We start from the raw sequence: 18346 nt of genomic DNA on the forward strand, positions 1-18346 counted from the left end.
CAGGATAGATGGAGAAGATAGAAGTGCCTACAGAGTCCAGGAGGCTCGTAGGAAGAAAATTCGTCCTCATTTTTTTTTTCTTTTTCGTAATGTGTTTTCTCTTAACACTTGGGAACTTTGATGTCGGTCCAAATGCGCTGAAGGGGCAAAGAGGCCTCGGGGAAGCGGAGAGGTCCGGTGGCTCAGGGCTACCTATAAACACCAGGGGGCCGTTCCATTTCCTGTGCTCAGGAAGCCGGCTTTTGAGGAAGCTCTGTGGGTTCGATTTCTCTCATTTCCTCCTCTGACACCGTTCCTGGTTGGAGTGCAGGAATGCAGCCAGGGAAGTACTTCAGCGGCGTCCAGTGAATATTTCCTGACTCCCAAAAATAAGACGTCAGCACAGCAGACCACAACTCTTCGGAGACACCTAACAATCAGCGGGCACAATTACGCCTCTGAGATACTTTCTAAACTTTAAAAGGGAAATAGAAGTGAATTTGGCTCTAAATGCTGCGAGTAGACCATCTAAGCTGACATAACCCCATTATACACACATATTCGCAGACACACACAGTCATTTCCACAGATGGGCTGTAATCTCTGCAGCCCTCCATCTTGCCGGCTTAGCCCAGTGGACTGGGGCAGCCATTGCCAGCTCTCTACCCAGGGCGGGGGGCCCGGAGGGAGGGTACATGGGGGAGCCAGAGGGCCTGCAGAAGCCCCACATGGATTGTATTTGGGCGCCTGAGGCATGAAATGGAATAGGTTTAATCTGTTATCACCTGCAGGGGAGTGCCGGGTCCGGCCACTGACAGACAGAGCCATTGGGGTGGTGGCGGCGACGGCGATGGGGGTGTGGAAGGGGGCGGCAGCACCTCAGTCCCTGCTGGTAAATGAAATATCAGCCGCTGCTGAGGAAGACTGATATTATTTTAATTTCTCTGAAGCTCTCGGAATATGCCCGCCTCTCCTCCTCCTCGTCTATATCACTCTTCCTCTTTGACTGGACTCGGTCTCTGTGAGATTTGGCTTTGCTACATCAACCATACTAATGCTGGAAATTTGTCCTTTTGTACTGCATGCATCCACATGCAGGAACTTCAATATTATTGAGGGATATTCCTGACCTGGAATCTCCTAAACGGACACTAATAAATCAGCTTTTGTCCTTTTTGATTTGGATAAACAGTTTTAAGAAAAACGCTAAGCTTTACTGACAAAATTAAACTTCAGTTCCATGTATTTGACTCAAGACGCGACCGCGTTCCAGTTACAGATTAGTTTACAATAGAAACGGCAACATACTACAATGCTTGATATGTAACCTCCAATAGGGTCCGACTTGTTTTCTAAATCAAATTAAAGCCAAAAAAGTCAATTATCCATCATTAAACTCTGATTTATTGAAAAAAAAAGCAATAAAGGAAGCTGAAAAGTCAGTGTTTTAAATAACTACAATGGAGTAAGCAAGATAAGATTTTGAAAACCCGCCCCAATCATCCATCTAGTCGTCTTGACAAAATAAAAATAAAAAAATGTTGTTTTCTAAGTGATACTTTCTGCAGAGCAGCAGGAGTTGATTAGAAATTCACCTCCGATTTGTGGGCGGGATCGTGGACACAGATCAACCTCGCCCCCACTTCCCATCACTGTTTCCACGCTCTCCCACTAGCTTACAGTCCCTCACAACCCCAAACCAACACTACCAGCACAATAAAATGGCGATTAATATCAGAACTATCCAGCCGTACAGTTTAGATCCAGATTCCAGCTCAGAGAGGAAAACAAAGATGTTCATGGATTTATTTGTCTGCAAGTAGCTGCAATAGAATCAAAAATACTATTTTTTTCAATCTGAATTTTTTATCTCTTCCTGAGTCACAACAATTAGAATAAAGAAATACTGAATGTTCAAATAAATGTCCTCCATCATTATAAAAAATCCCACAAGATCATGTTAATAAAACAATTTTTTTTTTTTTTCTTGGAGTGGGCCTTTAAATGTTCAAAAGGTTCACAGATTACCAGATTCAGCTATATGTACACAATGTCAAATTCCCTTATTTGTCTCCAGTCAGTCACAGTTTAGCTTCAGATCGTCAATCCAGAGGGGAGTTTCAAAGTAACAGAAACTTTTAGTTAGTATTGTAAATTAGCGTGAATTTTAAGTGTCACACGAAATCAAAAAAAGATGAATATGGTAAAACAAGCTTAACTAACCCTGGGTACAATTAGCTCAGTGATGATCTCTAACTGTTTTATGTGGATATTTTAATGCAGTAGTTTGTAGTTATGAGCTGGAAATTCAGCAATACTTTTTAGACTTTAAAGAAAAAAATTTAAATTAGTTAAAATGAGTTTTTTTACTTATAGTCTCAACTATTAGTGTAACTTCTCAAATATTAATATCAGTGAGAGATTTATTTTGAGATGTTACCTCAGTTTAAAATGCATCAAAGTTAATGGAGAAATAAAAAAAAATAGAGAAAAATAGAGATCAGTTATTGAATCTTTGAGCTTAAAAGTCAGAACTGATGTCATTTTAAAACAGGATGGGGTGGAGGTAGTAACCCCCAAACCGGATACTATGAAGAGATGGCAGACAAGTGAGTTGTTGTACTTTCTTTGTGGTCTTCTTTGACCAAACCAGGTCGCATACATCAAGACCTCAAGAAATGGTGCCAACTGGTGAAAAGCATCGTCTGTGCTTGCAGAAAACGCTCCTGAAAACTACAGAGCAGCAATCACATGAGGTTAATAATGCAATGTTATAATGCAAGAAGCTGCAGAATCAATGCAGAAATTTTGTTTTGATTTATACTTTCTTCATTAAATTTCACATTAATTTAAGGGAAACACCAACAAGGAATTAAAAAATATATCAAACTCCATAAATGCTTCTATATCTGTGCATTTTTAAACAAAATCTTACAACAACAACAACTATCTACTACTTCCTTTTTAACTTGAATTAATAAATAAATACTTAAAAAAGTCCAAAAATTTCACAGTACAGTCCTAGTACTGTAAAATACAGGTGTTAGTTTTTACTGTTTGCAAGATTTTAGGCTAGGTTGAAGAAAATTGTCTCAACCACAACTTCCTGTGAAAAAAAAGTAGAGAAAGACGAGAAGAAGTCTGGTTTTTGACACTCAGGGGGCGTCTGAGATGCTGAATGGAAGTTTTGGCTTTTTTTTTCTCAAAAGCCACTTTCACACTCATTGAAGTGGCTCGCTGCGCCTGCTACTGTACTGCGAGTTAGACATGGAGTGGATGAAGGTTATAAAGAAAGATTTGTCAGATGAATAGAAAATGATGGGAAGTTGATCACTAATTGATGTTTGTGACATTTAAGCTAATTTGGGGTGTTTGTCTTCTATTTGTCGTTTTTCTTTCAGACAATAAACCACATCCTCAGTATTAATCTATTTATTGCAATAAAGGATGTATTGCTGTTGTGGGTTTGTTTGTTTTTTTGCAGACAGTGCTGATGCCTTTGATATATTTGTTTCTTTTCTCTCTTTTTGTTAGCTGGGTTATTTTTCAGTTTACGCCACTCTAAAAATAGGTGTGGTTTGGAGGTTGATATTCTTACCGACGCATGCTTTTAAAACTCCCACTGCTTACCCATCCTCCCTTTTTACACACACACGCCTGTACAGTATATTCATGTGCTCTACTTTGCCAGCAACCCACACAAACAGATGTTGCACGCTAGACTAAAAAAAAAAAAGTTCCATTTCACACATTTTCATTCATTTTGTTCGTTGCTGAGCATCACCTTGAGGCCTTCGAGGGTTCGTGAAACCCAAGAAGAAAGTCTCTCTGGTTGCAGTGGTTAATAGATGGCTCAAACTGCAAATGCAGAACCCACCCTGACTCAAGCGTCAGGAAGTTTGAAGTATGTCACGTTTGCAGAGTGACCGTCTGTGGCGGCAGCGGCGCTGCTTTGCACTCATGCATTCTTAGACAACAATCCCAAGCAGCTAATTACAGGATTAAACAATTCTCCTCCAACGGCGGCACCAACTGCTCTGTGTACTTTGGCCAGCGCCTCTGCGTACCTGTCAGTGCAAACAGCTGGAAGTTCAGTAAAAAAGTGAAGCCCAGAGTTTCACCCTCGAGAAGGAATATTCACAAAGACCTGCTCCAATGTTTGTTTTTTTTAACTCAGAAAAATGTCTCTGGAACGCTGAAGTTAAACAGCAATTTGTCAACGAGCGGTGATGACACATGAGTGGCGGATCTTGCTATTGTACACTGCATGGTTAATGAAGCATGGGGAAGGAAGGAGGACAGCGGATGAGGAGGGCTGGGGGGGGTTGGAGCCGGTTTGACTCGATGACACTGCGAACGGGTAAATGGGTGACTAGTGTTACGGTAGCATGATGCCAAGTTATCTCTGGTCAGATCTTACGAGGAAACCCCGAGCAAGAACAAGATTAGTCAGTAATCATATGTGATGCGATACTCTGGACACCCCACTTAGAACCTGAATGCAGACAAGCTGTTTAGAGGTGGGGGTAGTGGGGGGGTTCTCTGGGGCAATGAAATCATCCAGAATTGTTCATCAGAAATTATTGAAACTCAAAAAACTTTTTTTGGAAATAAAATTCGACTAATATGAAGTCGTGACCAAAAAATACTTTGACTTGCAAATAGATTTATTGATTTGAACAGTTTCTATCAACTAATTCTCAAATGTTGATTGTATTTTGAAAACTTCAGAACAGCACCGTTCAATTTTGTTAGTTTATTTCTGATCAGGTCCATTTATTATCAATATAACTTACACCAGGGGTCTCAAACTGGCGGCCCGTGGGCCATTTGTGGCCCCCAAGTCGATATTTTGCGGCCCCCGCCATTAATATTAAAGTTCAATGTCTACAAAGCAGTATCTTCTGCATGTCTGTGCTTCTTTGATTCTTTGATTATGCGTAAATCTTTCGTTAGCGTCGATTCACGGGACACGCAGAAGATATTGCTTAATGGTACGTAGACATGAACAAATGTTCAGAAACGTGTTCAGTAGACGTAGACAATGAACACAAAACTTTATTTTTGGCCCAAATAGAACCCCATAAGGCCTAGCCTCAGCCAGACTCTGCCATCAATGGCCCCAAGATAAATTGAGTTTGAGAACAATGTCCAACACAATCTCACTCCCAAGTTGTCACATACTGACGTTTGATTAAAACCCCCCCCTGTGTCACTTTTCGGCGTTCTGGGTGTCCCCAAATTGTCGTTTTTTTGACATGTTGGCTGCTCCAAATAAATCAGGGGTCTGGTTATTTTGTTGGATGTGGTACAGAACGCGGATTGAACATTTGGGACGTCACCGGTAACAGTACCCTAACGGGTTTCCCTAACTCTAAGAGCCCAGTATGCGTCTGATACCACGTCCGGTACTGCATCCTAAACCAGTACGGGTACGTGTCCGGTATCAATCCGCATCCGGTACCTGGGTTAAGGTTAGGGTACGGTGCGGTCTACGTCCTGGTACCGGTTTGCGGCCCGGAGGTTGAGAAGCCTTAATTTAATTGGAACAGCCAGTACTTAGAAAAATAAAAAAAAAAAAGACGAGTTGGGGACACCCAAAACGTCAATTTTTGGCACAGAGGGGCCTTAGCCAAGCATCAAAATGTGACGACTTGGGAATGAGAATGTGTTGTTCTATCAGTTCTTAGTCGACGGGTTTTGGTCACAACTGACCTTACAAGTAGATGGGTTGTCCGCGGGTGAAACACGGGCAAACTTGTTTATTTTGGCTTAACATAAATATTAAGAGATTTTTTTAAAAAAGACTAATGAAACATACTTTTGCCTCACTTTTTTTTACTTTAGTTTTCTCTTTAAAATTTTGAAAATAAATTAAATAAATAAAAATGTCTGTGTATAACAGTTTAGTCCAGCCAAATTCTGCATCCCCTAATGTAAATCTCAATTTAAATGATATCAAATAAATTCATATTAATTCGATCCATTCAGTTTTATGAGAATATTTTTTAACTCCCCCCTTATGTTTTGACTTGTTTTTCTTCTCCTGTTCTAATCGGCACACAGGAACAATCTAAATATTCTTTCCTGAAGGTCAATATAAACCATTCACCCATTTTCAAAACCCTTTCATTTCTGTGTAGGGTCATGGGGATGCTGAAGCCAAACTGACGGTTTGCAGGTCATCACAGGGTCATAAAAACAACACATTCACACCTAAGGGAAAATAGTGTCACCAATAAACCTATGAAGCGTGTTGTTGGACTGTGGGAGGAATTCATGGAGGGAACCCACGCATACATGACGGGAACATGCTCCGCACAGAAAGGTCCCAGCCGGAATTTGAACCAGGACCTTTTCACTGTGAGGCGAGATCAATAACCAACCAGTTATTGACCAGTTCAAAACAACTATTGTGTGAATCAATTAACTGAAATCAGTCCAACTGAAGAATGGCTGTCACGATTAGTCGACTAATCGACTATTAAAATAGTCGACGACTAATCTAATTGTCGATTAGTCGTTACTTTATATTATATGGAGTCAGAGTGTAGTCAAGTTGAAAGTTATAATGGCATTATGCTAGCTTTCTGGACTATTTTGGCATTTATTAAGGTTTTTTTTGGCTATTTTGGAGTTTAGCTAATATTTCAGCTACATGCTAGCTACCTTGGCTAATTTAGGATTATTTTCATTTTTTCAGGCTAATTTGGAGTTTAGTTCATATTTAATCTGCATGCTAGCTACCTTGGCTGTTTTAGCCTTTTTTGTTTTTTAGGCTGTTTTGGAGTTTTACTAATATTTCAGCTTTATGCAGGCTCTTTTAGCTAATTTAGGCTTTTTCAGTTTTTTAGGTTAATTTGGCATTTAACTAATATTTTGGCTGGCTATCAACTTCAGCCTTTTCGGCAATTACCTTCAGTGTTTTTAGCTATCAATTTCAGTATCTTCAGCTATCAACACTAGCATCTTCAGCGGCCAAATTCAGCTTACAGCATTCACACTAGCATTATTACAGGTAATGCTATATAGTTTTTAGTTAGTTGAAAGCTAATGATGTTCGTTTTACATCCACTTTGTTCATGACCAGATTAGTTGACTAATCTGAAAAAATAATCGGTGATTAGTCGACTATTAAAAGAATCGTTTATGGCAGCACTAAACTGAAGTAATAAAGATCAATCCTGATGTTATCAGTCAATGAAATATAATAAAAAATTACTAAACACCTAAGAAGACCAACATCATTTTTGTTACAAATTCACTCGCAGTTTAATTTTCACAAGTTTCTTAATTTATTTTCAGTCTTTTCTCAGGGGATGTTCTCAAAAATTTCAGAATGCTTAAAGAAAATATTAGGGGCCTTCCCATCTACATGCCAGACACTACCTTTAACAGAACTTGCATGTATGCCTTCCTTTCAGTACTAAAATTCTTCTTCGGTCTGTTGTCTTGTGTATGCAGTTCCTGTAATTAGTTCTTCATTCTTTACAAAGTAAAACACACTCTACAAGCACTTCCTGCATGCGGCTGCGAATGCCAAAGCGTGATTAACGTCCCTGTGCCCTCGCCATTACAGCATGGCGGCATGTGAGAGTATGGACCGGTTTCTGACCAGGAACACCTCAGGCACTGATGAACGTGCATTTTGAACGGCGTGTTTACATTTGTCTGGATCTTCAGAGCGCTGAGGATGGCGAATGGAAGATGAGTGAAGGCTCAGCAAAGCGGGCGAGCTGCTGACTCAAGTCGTTCTCAGCAGCTCGTTTTTGTTTTGTTTGGATTGCAAACATGTCAGAAAGTGTGAGAAAGCCTCTGAGTGCATGACGGCAAGGGGCTCTTTTGTTTTGTTTCTCAGGGTAACATCAGCCGATGATGAGCCGGGTTACCTTCAATGCTTTTGCCAGTGTGCAAATGGTTACGGACGTTGCTTTGAGAACTGGTCTGTCCAGAGAGGCCGACTCCAAAAGGACTTTGTGTTCTACAACTCTGTTGACAACCACTTTTTAAAAAAACAGAAGCAATGTAGACTTTCCGGAAACAGAAATCTATATTTTCCATTATTAGCCTGAAACTGGGATCAAACGAGATAAAGACGATGCACTTTACAGATGAAATATTATAGCCGCTTTCGAAGTAAATTAGAAGGAAAAAAAATCCTTGAAAGCAGCAAAACTGATAAGACCATTTCACACTCGGCATTTGTGAAACGACATAATGCCATCACGCCATGCTACATTACTGAAACTCATTAGCTCATTACCTTCTCACAGCCAGAGCGATTAGTCATGGAAGGACCCGCCCTTTCCTGTGCCCCCACTCTCACAGAGAGGAAGCAGGAAGTTGCTCACATGTCAGTCATCCCCAAACAGGAAGTGCCTGGGAGATGGCTACTCTTTAATGCTGCAATTATTGTAACAATTGTTTGGATTGATAATCACAGTCATTACAGAAAGATGGGAAGAGAAGGAAGGAAGCTTGGAGGCAACTGGCGGTTTGTTCCTTGGCGGGCTGATGGATGGGGCGATGGGAGGGGATGAGGAGGTCCAGTGGGGTTCGTGTCGGGTGCATGGGAAAGCTCGCTCGTGTCTGATCTGGGTTTCTCAGAGTCATTACCAGGACTTTGAGGGAGGAAAGATTAGCAGAAGCTAGGGATCAGGATAGGACAGACGGAAAAAAAAACAGACAAATAAAAAGGTAGGGGTTGTAGTTCCGTTTTTTCAAGTGTGTTTAAATCTCAAGTCATGGTTGTAACTCATAAAGAACTAGTCACTAACATGGTTTAGACTGCAAAGTATGCTTTTAAAGTTACTTAGAAACTACTTTTAAAAAAGTCTAAGAAAGGATCCCATAACTGGATAAAAACAGTTCAGTAAAAATGATCTTAATACCTATACAGTAAGTCTTAAAACATACCAAGACACAAATGTTATACCAATCATGACCGAGTCTGGGAGTAATACTTCTTCCATTCTAACTGAGTAGTTAGAGGATTGTGTGATAAGGACCTTTGATGATAGACAGGGCTTTTTCCCCTGCAGTGCTGTGTGCAGAGTGGGAACATGAACAGGATTTTAGCCCAAATTTTTGGTCTACTGTGACTATGAAAAGCTTTTCTGACTGTTTAACACCAAACGATAAAGGACAAGTACTATTTAGTGTGAAATATAAGTCAAAGAAAGTCATCCTGAAACTTTTTGTTCACAGCTTCAGGTCTAATAACTTTTCTTACCACTTTTTAGTTTATGTTCTCGTGGTTTTCTTGCCTTTTTGAAATACAGTGGAATTGTTTTCCATTTGTAGTATCAAATGCAACACCACCGCAGTTAAGTGCTTATGGAATCAACGTACATCAACTGATTCAGAAACGGCCAATATTGCAAAGCCACTTTTTTACGCAGCAGAATCAGCTGATTTGCATTGGTTGTGTAAATGGTTTTTAGAGTTACCGGTACATTAGTACAAATTTAGGCACCACCGGCAACATCTCTGGTGTACAAATTGTTAAACTATGTTGCTTTTTTGCTATTTTATGGCTCTGTCTGAATTCCTTCCCTACTCACTATATAGTCCGTTTGCCATTTTCTAGTGCTGTCTGAAGCTACCATTCCAAAAACAGGTGCCCTAGAAACTTCCCAGAAGTCTTTGCAAAAAACTAGCATGCATCGATGCTAACTAAATTCGCGAATATAGACCACAATGCATTCCGGTCGAACAATTTTTGCGGAAAAAAAGGGTTTAAATGTAATTTTTTAATAAGCTATCCATATTTTCATCATTAGAACACAGTGGAGTCACAAATAGACATCGTGAAATGTTCGTATTGATTAGATACGGAAATTGGAGATGACATATCCTGCGTTTAGAAAAACAAAAGAGAAGTAGTGAGCATGGTGTCTGAATTGCTTTTAAAATCCAGGACACTTGATAGTCCTAAATAGTTTTTTAGTAGTTAGCTATCATTAAGGGAATTCTGACATGACTGATGTGCTATAAACTGCCTCTGTTCTATTCCGTTGACATGTCTCTAGCATTACTGGTTAGGTTAAACCAGTCGCGGAGAGTTCAGTCTAACCGGACGTCTCCTTTCTGCCTCTTGATTCACTCTCCATCTCATCTCAATAATGGAAACTATAAGTCTTTGATAATGATTCAGGTTAACTAGATGTTAGCAATCACGATTGTTTGTTACTGGCTGATCTTGTCGTCATAGAGACGGGAGTGTTGGTGCAGAGATTGGAAGTAGATGGTTCTGTGACACAGAAACATTGTCGAGTTTTCTCCATGTTGTGGACCAAACTGTACATAACTGATGGTTGAGATGGTTTCCACCTGAAGACCTCAGTGACCTGCTTACACCCTCACACCCACAACAGTCGTTCATACTGGCTGATTAACTGTATTTTATGGTTTTATAATCTTGAATATTTTTAAGTGTGCTGTTATTTTATGTGTTATCTTTACATATTTGTATGTTGCTTTATTTTTTTCTAATGTAAAGACTTCTGTAACAGATGTATATGGAAAAATGCTAAATAAATAAACATTACTTATTGACATTACTTTAGAGTGTTAGCATAAATGTTACGATGAAAAATTGAGCTGCAAATAGTACTACTGCTGTCTCAGAATGTCATTTCTAGTGTTTAACTTCTAATTAAATAATTCACCTTTCATTATTTTTGCTTTTCATTTATTTAAATGTTTATTTAAATGTCATGTTATTTTAAATGTTATTTAAATGTTCATTTAAATAAATAGTCAATAGTTATTGATTCAATTCTTTTTTTATTTATATAGCCCTATATCACAAAAAAATTGTCTCATTGGGCTTCATGCTGATAATTTATGCTCTTTTAAAACCATTTATGGCTTTACAATTACATTTTCTTAATGATGTTTCTATTCTCATTTATATTTTATGTATATATTTTACATATTTGTATGAATGTTTTTCTTTAGTTTAGTTTTTGTGTATTATGAATTGTTTTTTTTTTCACTGAATAAAATCTAAATTTACCCAATTATGTTTCGACATTTAAAAGGCACATTTGTTTATTTTCATTTTTTTGAACAAAAGCAACAAACAAAATTCTATTTTTTTTTAATGAAATTTAACCCTTAAAAACTTGAAACTAGAACTTTGTGAAGTACACCTATAGTACAAAAAATAAATAAATAAATTATTTGGCAAAAAAAACCTCAAATATTTTTGGCAACACTTCAACTATTCACTATTACTTTTAGATTTTAACCATCGATAAATAAAAGTTTCGACACCAGTTGTGATGTCAATGCAAGGACTTTCAATCGAGTGCAAATAAAACTGAAAGCAGCAGAAACAAAAAGAAAAAAAAGAACAAGAATTGCAACCGACTGTGCCAACTTTGCTTTTACCTTTCAATTTATACATGAAAACAGGTCTATAAATGGTTGGGAGGAAGTGGTTGTTTTGAAATGAGAGGTGAGAAAAGTGCCTGAGGGTAGAAAAGTTTTTTTTTTTTTAAAAACGTAGACAAAGTTGAGCAACACTGCAAAATGAATTATAGTCTGTAATATAGAGAGAAGGTATATGAGTTGTGCTTTTTTACCAAACGTTCTTTCATTCAGAGGAAAAGGGTTGGATTTAGTTTATTTCTTCCATAAAAAAACAGTCATAACCAGTTTTAAAATAAACATTTCTGCCTTGCTTCACTGCCTGCAGGCGGCACAGCTAAGTTAATAACTGACATTCCAGCATGTAATCCAGAATCTTTACGGGGAACGTTCTTCCAAGACCTCTCCCTCCAAAAACTAGCCTGTCGAGTTAAACCCACGCCGCCTCCACGTGTGCGGCTCTAAAACAACAAAAAGAGTGACATTAACATTTGACCTTTGCCCTGATCTCAAGTGCCGCCGCTACTGTTCCTCGCAGCGGTTCCTTCTTTCATCTATCCGTAACCCTTCCGCTCTCCTTTACATTAAAAGTGGGGTCATCTGGACCCCACCAGACAGTGCGCTGAACTTTTTTGAGTTTCACTAATGTCCATGGCAGACATAAAATCCTGTCCACCTTTGACCACATTTGTCATGGAAGAAATCACACATCAATATGTGGTTGGAGTCATCTGGACCCCAAAGAGAGCGGAAGGGATCCGTTAGGGGGTCTTACATAAAATAAGCAGTATAAATGACAGAATAGTCAACGATAGAAAAAGTATTACACGTGTCATAGAACAGACATATTTACACATAATCATTGGTTTCACCCAATTCAGAGTATGTATGAATGGACAGAACAGAAAATCAACAGAACCAGTTCAGCACACAACGGTCCCTAGAGCTTTATCGAGGTTCACCTTTCACAGTCTCGCTGTTTTGGGAATTTGGTTCAGTGCAATAGACACTTTTCACGGTGACGTCAGACAAAATGGCGCCAAGGCCCAAAAACCGAATAGTGACTTCCAGTTTATGGGTTTAGAATGGCAAAGCTGACAGCTGAACACTGTTTAACACAGTTTTAAAATAAATAATAAAAGGTAACCTTAACAATTTCAACAAAATAATGTACAAAATGTATTCTATGAAAGTCCTGCCAAACTTTATTTTCCTTTAACTGTCTTAGATCGTTCGCAAATCTAAATACGAACTTGAATAATCCTCCAAAATTGGAGGTTGTATTGAAAATATCAACCTTTTATTTGAGCAGATATTATTCTAATGGGTTCTATTTTCTTTGATGTTGTTTTAAGTACAATCAACTCAAAAACGGATAGAAATTCATGTTGGCCACATTTAATAGGCACAGCCAAGAAGCAGATTTCTGCATCTTGGCTGTGCGCGTTTTAACTTCTCCCAAGGCTACATTTAGTTGTTGTAATGAGAGGTATTTGTTGTTTTCTGGGTATTTTAAGGGGTAATTATAAAAATAGGAATTCTTACCTATTGTAGGTGCCGCTATGAAGCCACATATTTTTAGCTTTCAAAATAAGAGCAGCCAAGACAAAAGTTCATGGGGATATATTTTCCTAAAAATAAGTGTTCTTCTATAGATTGAGAGTTATTGGAGATGATTTGACCAATTATTGGAATTCGTGAGCTGTGTATCGTATCATATCATGAGGTAACCAATGATTCCCAGCCATAGTCTAATGTACATGCTTTTAATTTTCTGTTCTGCAATCTGATTGGCTGTAGACATCGTCAAGCAAACTCAGTGCTTTGTTTGTTTTCATTCCATATAACTGGACTTATTTACCTAAAAACTTTTGAGTTTAAACAAGAGAGAAAAGTGTGAAAATGTACTCGTCTGTCTAAGAAAAGTGAGGAATTGTACAGACTTAAAGTCCTACTTCACAGATATCACCAATCCCGGGTTATTTCTTACCAACTCCTGCAATAAACAAGGGCAAACTGTGCTGTAATCAGTGTTTCTGGGAAGCTTCAAATTCTTTTTTGTTTGAAGTGAACAAACGTTCATTCATTCATTCATTCATTCATTCACAGCCTCTGTGATGTTCTGCCTCCTGTTTGTTGATCTGTTTGAATTTCTCTTCAAGACTCAAGAGAGTTTAGAAATGGATGGTTGAGACAGAAGAATGTCTTTGATAAGCAGCAGCTCATGGCCTGTGGGATAAATGAGCTTATTAGGCAAGCAGGAACACACACCCACCCACCAAAACATACATACAACCCCACCCCGTCCCACCACACACACACACACACACACACACACACACACAACTGCAGGGTCAGCTGATTACAGGGGTATGTTAGCCCCCTGGGGCAAGTCCTTTTCTTTAGTGGGTTAGTATACACAGGTTTATGGTATTTACATGCATTTGCATTGCTAAGGTTCTGACTGGGGAGTTTGTTTAGTCCTGCTGGGGGCCACAGGTGACTACAATGTGAAGCTGTAGCAATAGAGCAGGTGAGTATAACCTCCTATGCATCAATTAGGCAGTTCTACATACGTTTTTCTGCATTTTTAAACACATTTTTTTTTACATTTTCAGTTAATTTTTAGCTTTTATCATTTAGAAAGCACGTTTTCAAGCTTTAAATTTAAGCTAGACTGAGGGTCTGCCAGATTGTTATAATTCAAGTCTTTTAAATAGGGAAGTAACGATTCAGTCAAACCACAATTCCATTCACATACACGGGTGATTTCGATTTTTTTTTTCTCAACACAATGAATTAAAGATATTTTAAGGCCAAGTATGCAAGTAATAGGAGTAATAGGAGCAGCCAAATTAGACGAAAACATTAGCCTGTCGCTAAAATATTGACTCCGAATTAGCTTAAAAACCTCAGTAGATGCCAAATTAGAAAAAAACATTAGCATGTTGCTAAAATATTAGCTAAACTCTAAATTAAAGTAGAAGCTGAACTCTGCTGCTTTCAGCAGATAACAAATTAGCCAAGAATGCTAGCTTGTTGCTAAAATACAAACTACATTCTAAATTAGCCTTTAAAAACCCCAGCAGATAATAAATTAGAAAAAAATGTTAGCTTGTTGCTAAAATAGAAGCTAAAATCTAAATTAGCCTAAGAAACCACAGTGCATAGTAAATTAGCAAAAAATGTTAGCATGTTGCTACAATATTAGCTAAACACTAAATTAGCATAAAAAACCCCAGCAGACAACAAATTAGCCAAAAATGTTAGCATGTTGCTACAATATTAGCTAAACTCCAAATTAACATAAAAGTTAAGTTGGGATTGTGCAGCTGGTCAGTCAGAAACGACCAAACGGCTCTTTGAGCGTTAAAGATTGCAGACCGTAGTCCTAAATCCTTTTGATTCTGCATGTATGATTAGTGAGTATAGTGTGTTAATGTGGTTTAAAGTCCCCCTCTGATGAAAATCCTGTTTTTGGAGTTTTTAACATGTATTCTCCTTTTATATCTGTCAATCAAACAGACTCTGTTTGAATGAATGATCTTCTTTCCATCAACAGCTCTGCTGCACATGCACTAAACCCTCATCTGTTCCTAGTGTCTAGTTCAGGTTCTGGAGAAGAGAAGATGGTATTTTCACATTGACTGCAGTCAAATGAGCCGCCGTTCACATTTCTGTGGTCAAATCAGCATCACTGGATTTTTGGTGTGAGTTTCATCCAATACTTACGGTAGCAGGACTGAGAATGCTGGAAAATCTCCACCAGACTCCACGGAGCTTCTTGATGTGACCACGGAAATGTGAATGGCGGCTCATTTGATCGCAGTTGGAAAGGATTGTAAATCAATGAAAGAGCATTTTGATGTTAGCTTTCATTATTTTATCAAGAACTCTAGGAAAAACCAATGATTGAATGTATTGATCACAGCAACGTCAATAAACATTGGAGAATTAGCTAAAAGAGTCTTTGGTGAACTGGAAGGAGAAAGAATCAGGATTGTGGAGGAAGTTCTGTCCATGAAGATCTTCACTTCCTCGTCCAGCTGACATCCGGATCAGAACCATATGGCTGGACATTAGCTATATTGATGGATATTTTTATGAAGATTTACGCTAGCGAGACACAGAGCTATCATAATCAGACAGGGGTGATCAGGGGCGGGGCAACAAAAGCCACGCCTCCTCAAGGAGATTTTGGAAACAGAGGCTTTAGATCATAATTAAAAATTGCTTGAAGACATTTAAGTTGTGGGATTTTGGTTAAAAATGTCAATCATCATTAAAACACTACTGGGAAGTTTTTTTTTTTTTTTTAATAAAAAAATGTCATAGGAGGACTTTAAAATAAAAACTTCTACTTTAGACAAGGCAGCTTTATTTGCTCGGTCTCTCACACAGACAGAAAATGTAAAAGTGAAACTCAAAATGCTTTGCATAGGTGACACTTTATTTTTCTTTAAGCTAATGAATACAGTTGCACTGTCGTCTCTCTGACGACGAGCCATAATCTATACAACTCTAAAAGTGTGGTGGGTTCACTTGAGGACAGCTTCATGTTCAGTTGGTACAATTTAACGGGTGAAAGTTATGCTTCTGTACTCCTTTCATCTGTCTCGTTCTGTTAAACACACTCTTACAAGGTAATAAACGCCTCAACAGGCTCCAGAGGAAGAACCGTAAACAGCAGCCAGCAGCAGGCCGGCTCTGACAGCCGTTAGCGTTTGCCGTAAAGGTTGTAATCAGAGTGACCTCTACAGTACAGAACCGGCCTGAATGAAGGGGGCTGTAAAATCCCTCCCCATCACTGTACCCCGCTCTAAAGAGCCACCAGGATTGGCCCCATAAACAACAGAAGGAGGGGTTCCTATCTGCCCCGGCGGCCGGGACAGATGGACCGCGGCGATGTGCTCAGCAGAGAAGGATGTTCGTGATTAAAGCGGGAGTCAGGACTGAGGAGGCCAACAGATGGAGAGGAGGAACACCTCCCACACCCATCCCAATTCCATGGAGGACTGTAGCTGGCAAGCGCAGGAACGCCGAGCGCAGTGTGTGTGTGTGAGCCCTGAGTGTGATAAGCACATGCTCCCCTGGGTGAGTGCTTGAGTGATCTAACAGGGGCAATTAATTTGTTTTATATACGATTTAACTCCTCTGAGCTACGACAAACGAGGAGGTCCTCTGGGAGCTCTGAATGCTCCCCGATACAAACTGGGACCACACGGGAGTCGACTCAGGACGGAGAATGCCCCGCATTCATAAAGGGAACTCATTTCTGCCCGTGAATACGTGATGAGGCTCGCAGAGGTGACCTGTTCATTTACAGATACAAAGTTGGAGTCTATTAAAACTATATTCAGTCATAAAAACATGGCAGCATTTGTCAAATATTTTAATTATTAGTATTAATTTAGAAGACTTGGATGTTTTTAAGGTTTATGTAGCAAACTATGTTAAAAACCAAAGGAAACAAGATTGAATTAACTTAAATCAATAAACTTTCTCCTATGAATTTTAAAGTCCTTTGATTTCAATTAAGCCTCTTCTGGCCCTCGTTCAGTCTCATTAACTGCCCCTCTTCCTGGTCGTGTTATCTGGCCATCAGTCCGTATTGGTCTCCAGAGAGCCTCCGAAGCGCTGGGAACCAGGACCCCCAAACGGTTCTCTGGAGAAAGGGGGCGGGGCCTGACAACAGGTTCAATGATGAACGGAATGAGCCTCTAAAAACAGCTGGATGCAAAGAGGTGGGCATCGCAGATAGCAGGGAGCCCCTTTGTGTCACCGCCTTCCTTCATTAGAGGGAAAAACAACCTGGACGAGGAGATAAGGGGCTTTGGAAGTGTCATCAGATGCAGATATCAGGAAAGGAAAAAACAGGGAGCAAAGAAAAGACCAGAAGCCAACATGTATGGAAATGATCCACCAGGTTTCAGAAATGAGCTTTAGGTTTGATTAGGTCTGTCACTAACTTACAGCAGTTTTGCATGGATGTACAGTCCGCTTTGTTAGGAACCGCAACTTCACATCTCTGCAGCTGATTGTTTACTCGGCATCCATAGTAACCGTGTAAGCAGGAACTCTCTTGTGGAATGATTTTCCGCAGAGCGTAGACATGCAAACAAGTGCATTCATAAAGAATAAACAAAGTCAGGTCCAGCAAATAGTTTCTCAAACATCCTTGGCTGTGTTCTTACTGTTTCTTGTGTCACTAAAAACACAGTTTAGATTTTTTAACAGCATACTATTGAAAATGTTTTCATTAAAACAGCATACAGTCATCTGCAAAAGTTACCATCAACATTTTGGTCTATTTTTTCTCTTTGTGGAAACAGTAGATGTATTTTGACACTTAAAACATATGGTTATTTATAACATTTACATTTTTCTCCACAGTAATATTTATTTAACTAAATAAAAACTAAACAATAAAAGCATTTTGAGAAAAAAAACAATAAATAACCATAGATACATCTTAATCAGATCTGGGTTGATAAAATCAATCGATCAAAACAGATTAATAATTGATCCATAAAAGTACAGATCGATTAATGCAAAATGCTAAAGCCTGCTAGCTTAATGCTAACGTAAAATGGGATTTCCAATAGGACTGCTAATGCTAAAGCTCGGTGGACCCAAACATACATTGCTGACTAAATGAAAATCTTTATAAACTCACAGGCATGAATTTTACATACTATTTTATTTTTAAAAAATTAAAATAATAATTGAATTGAATTAAGAGGATTGAAAGAATTGAGAAAAAAATAATCGGAATCAAATCAGTCGAGTGCTCTGGTGAATTAAATCCAATCGATCCTGGAAATTACTGGCGATACCCGGTCCTAATCCAAATCAGCAGAATAGATTATTTTGAGATGTGTTGAAATTTTGTACAACTTATTTTTTATTTGCACTCTTTACAGCATAATTTACATGTCTTAAGCCTCATTTCCACTTACCGGTCTGGTTCAGTCTGATCTGGTAATTTGAG

Source organism: Oryzias melastigma, linkage group LG23, assembly GCF_002922805.2.
Source record: "Oryzias melastigma strain HK-1 linkage group LG23, ASM292280v2, whole genome shotgun sequence".
NCBI classification, from domain to species: Eukaryota; Metazoa; Chordata; class Actinopteri; order Beloniformes; family Adrianichthyidae; genus Oryzias; species Oryzias melastigma.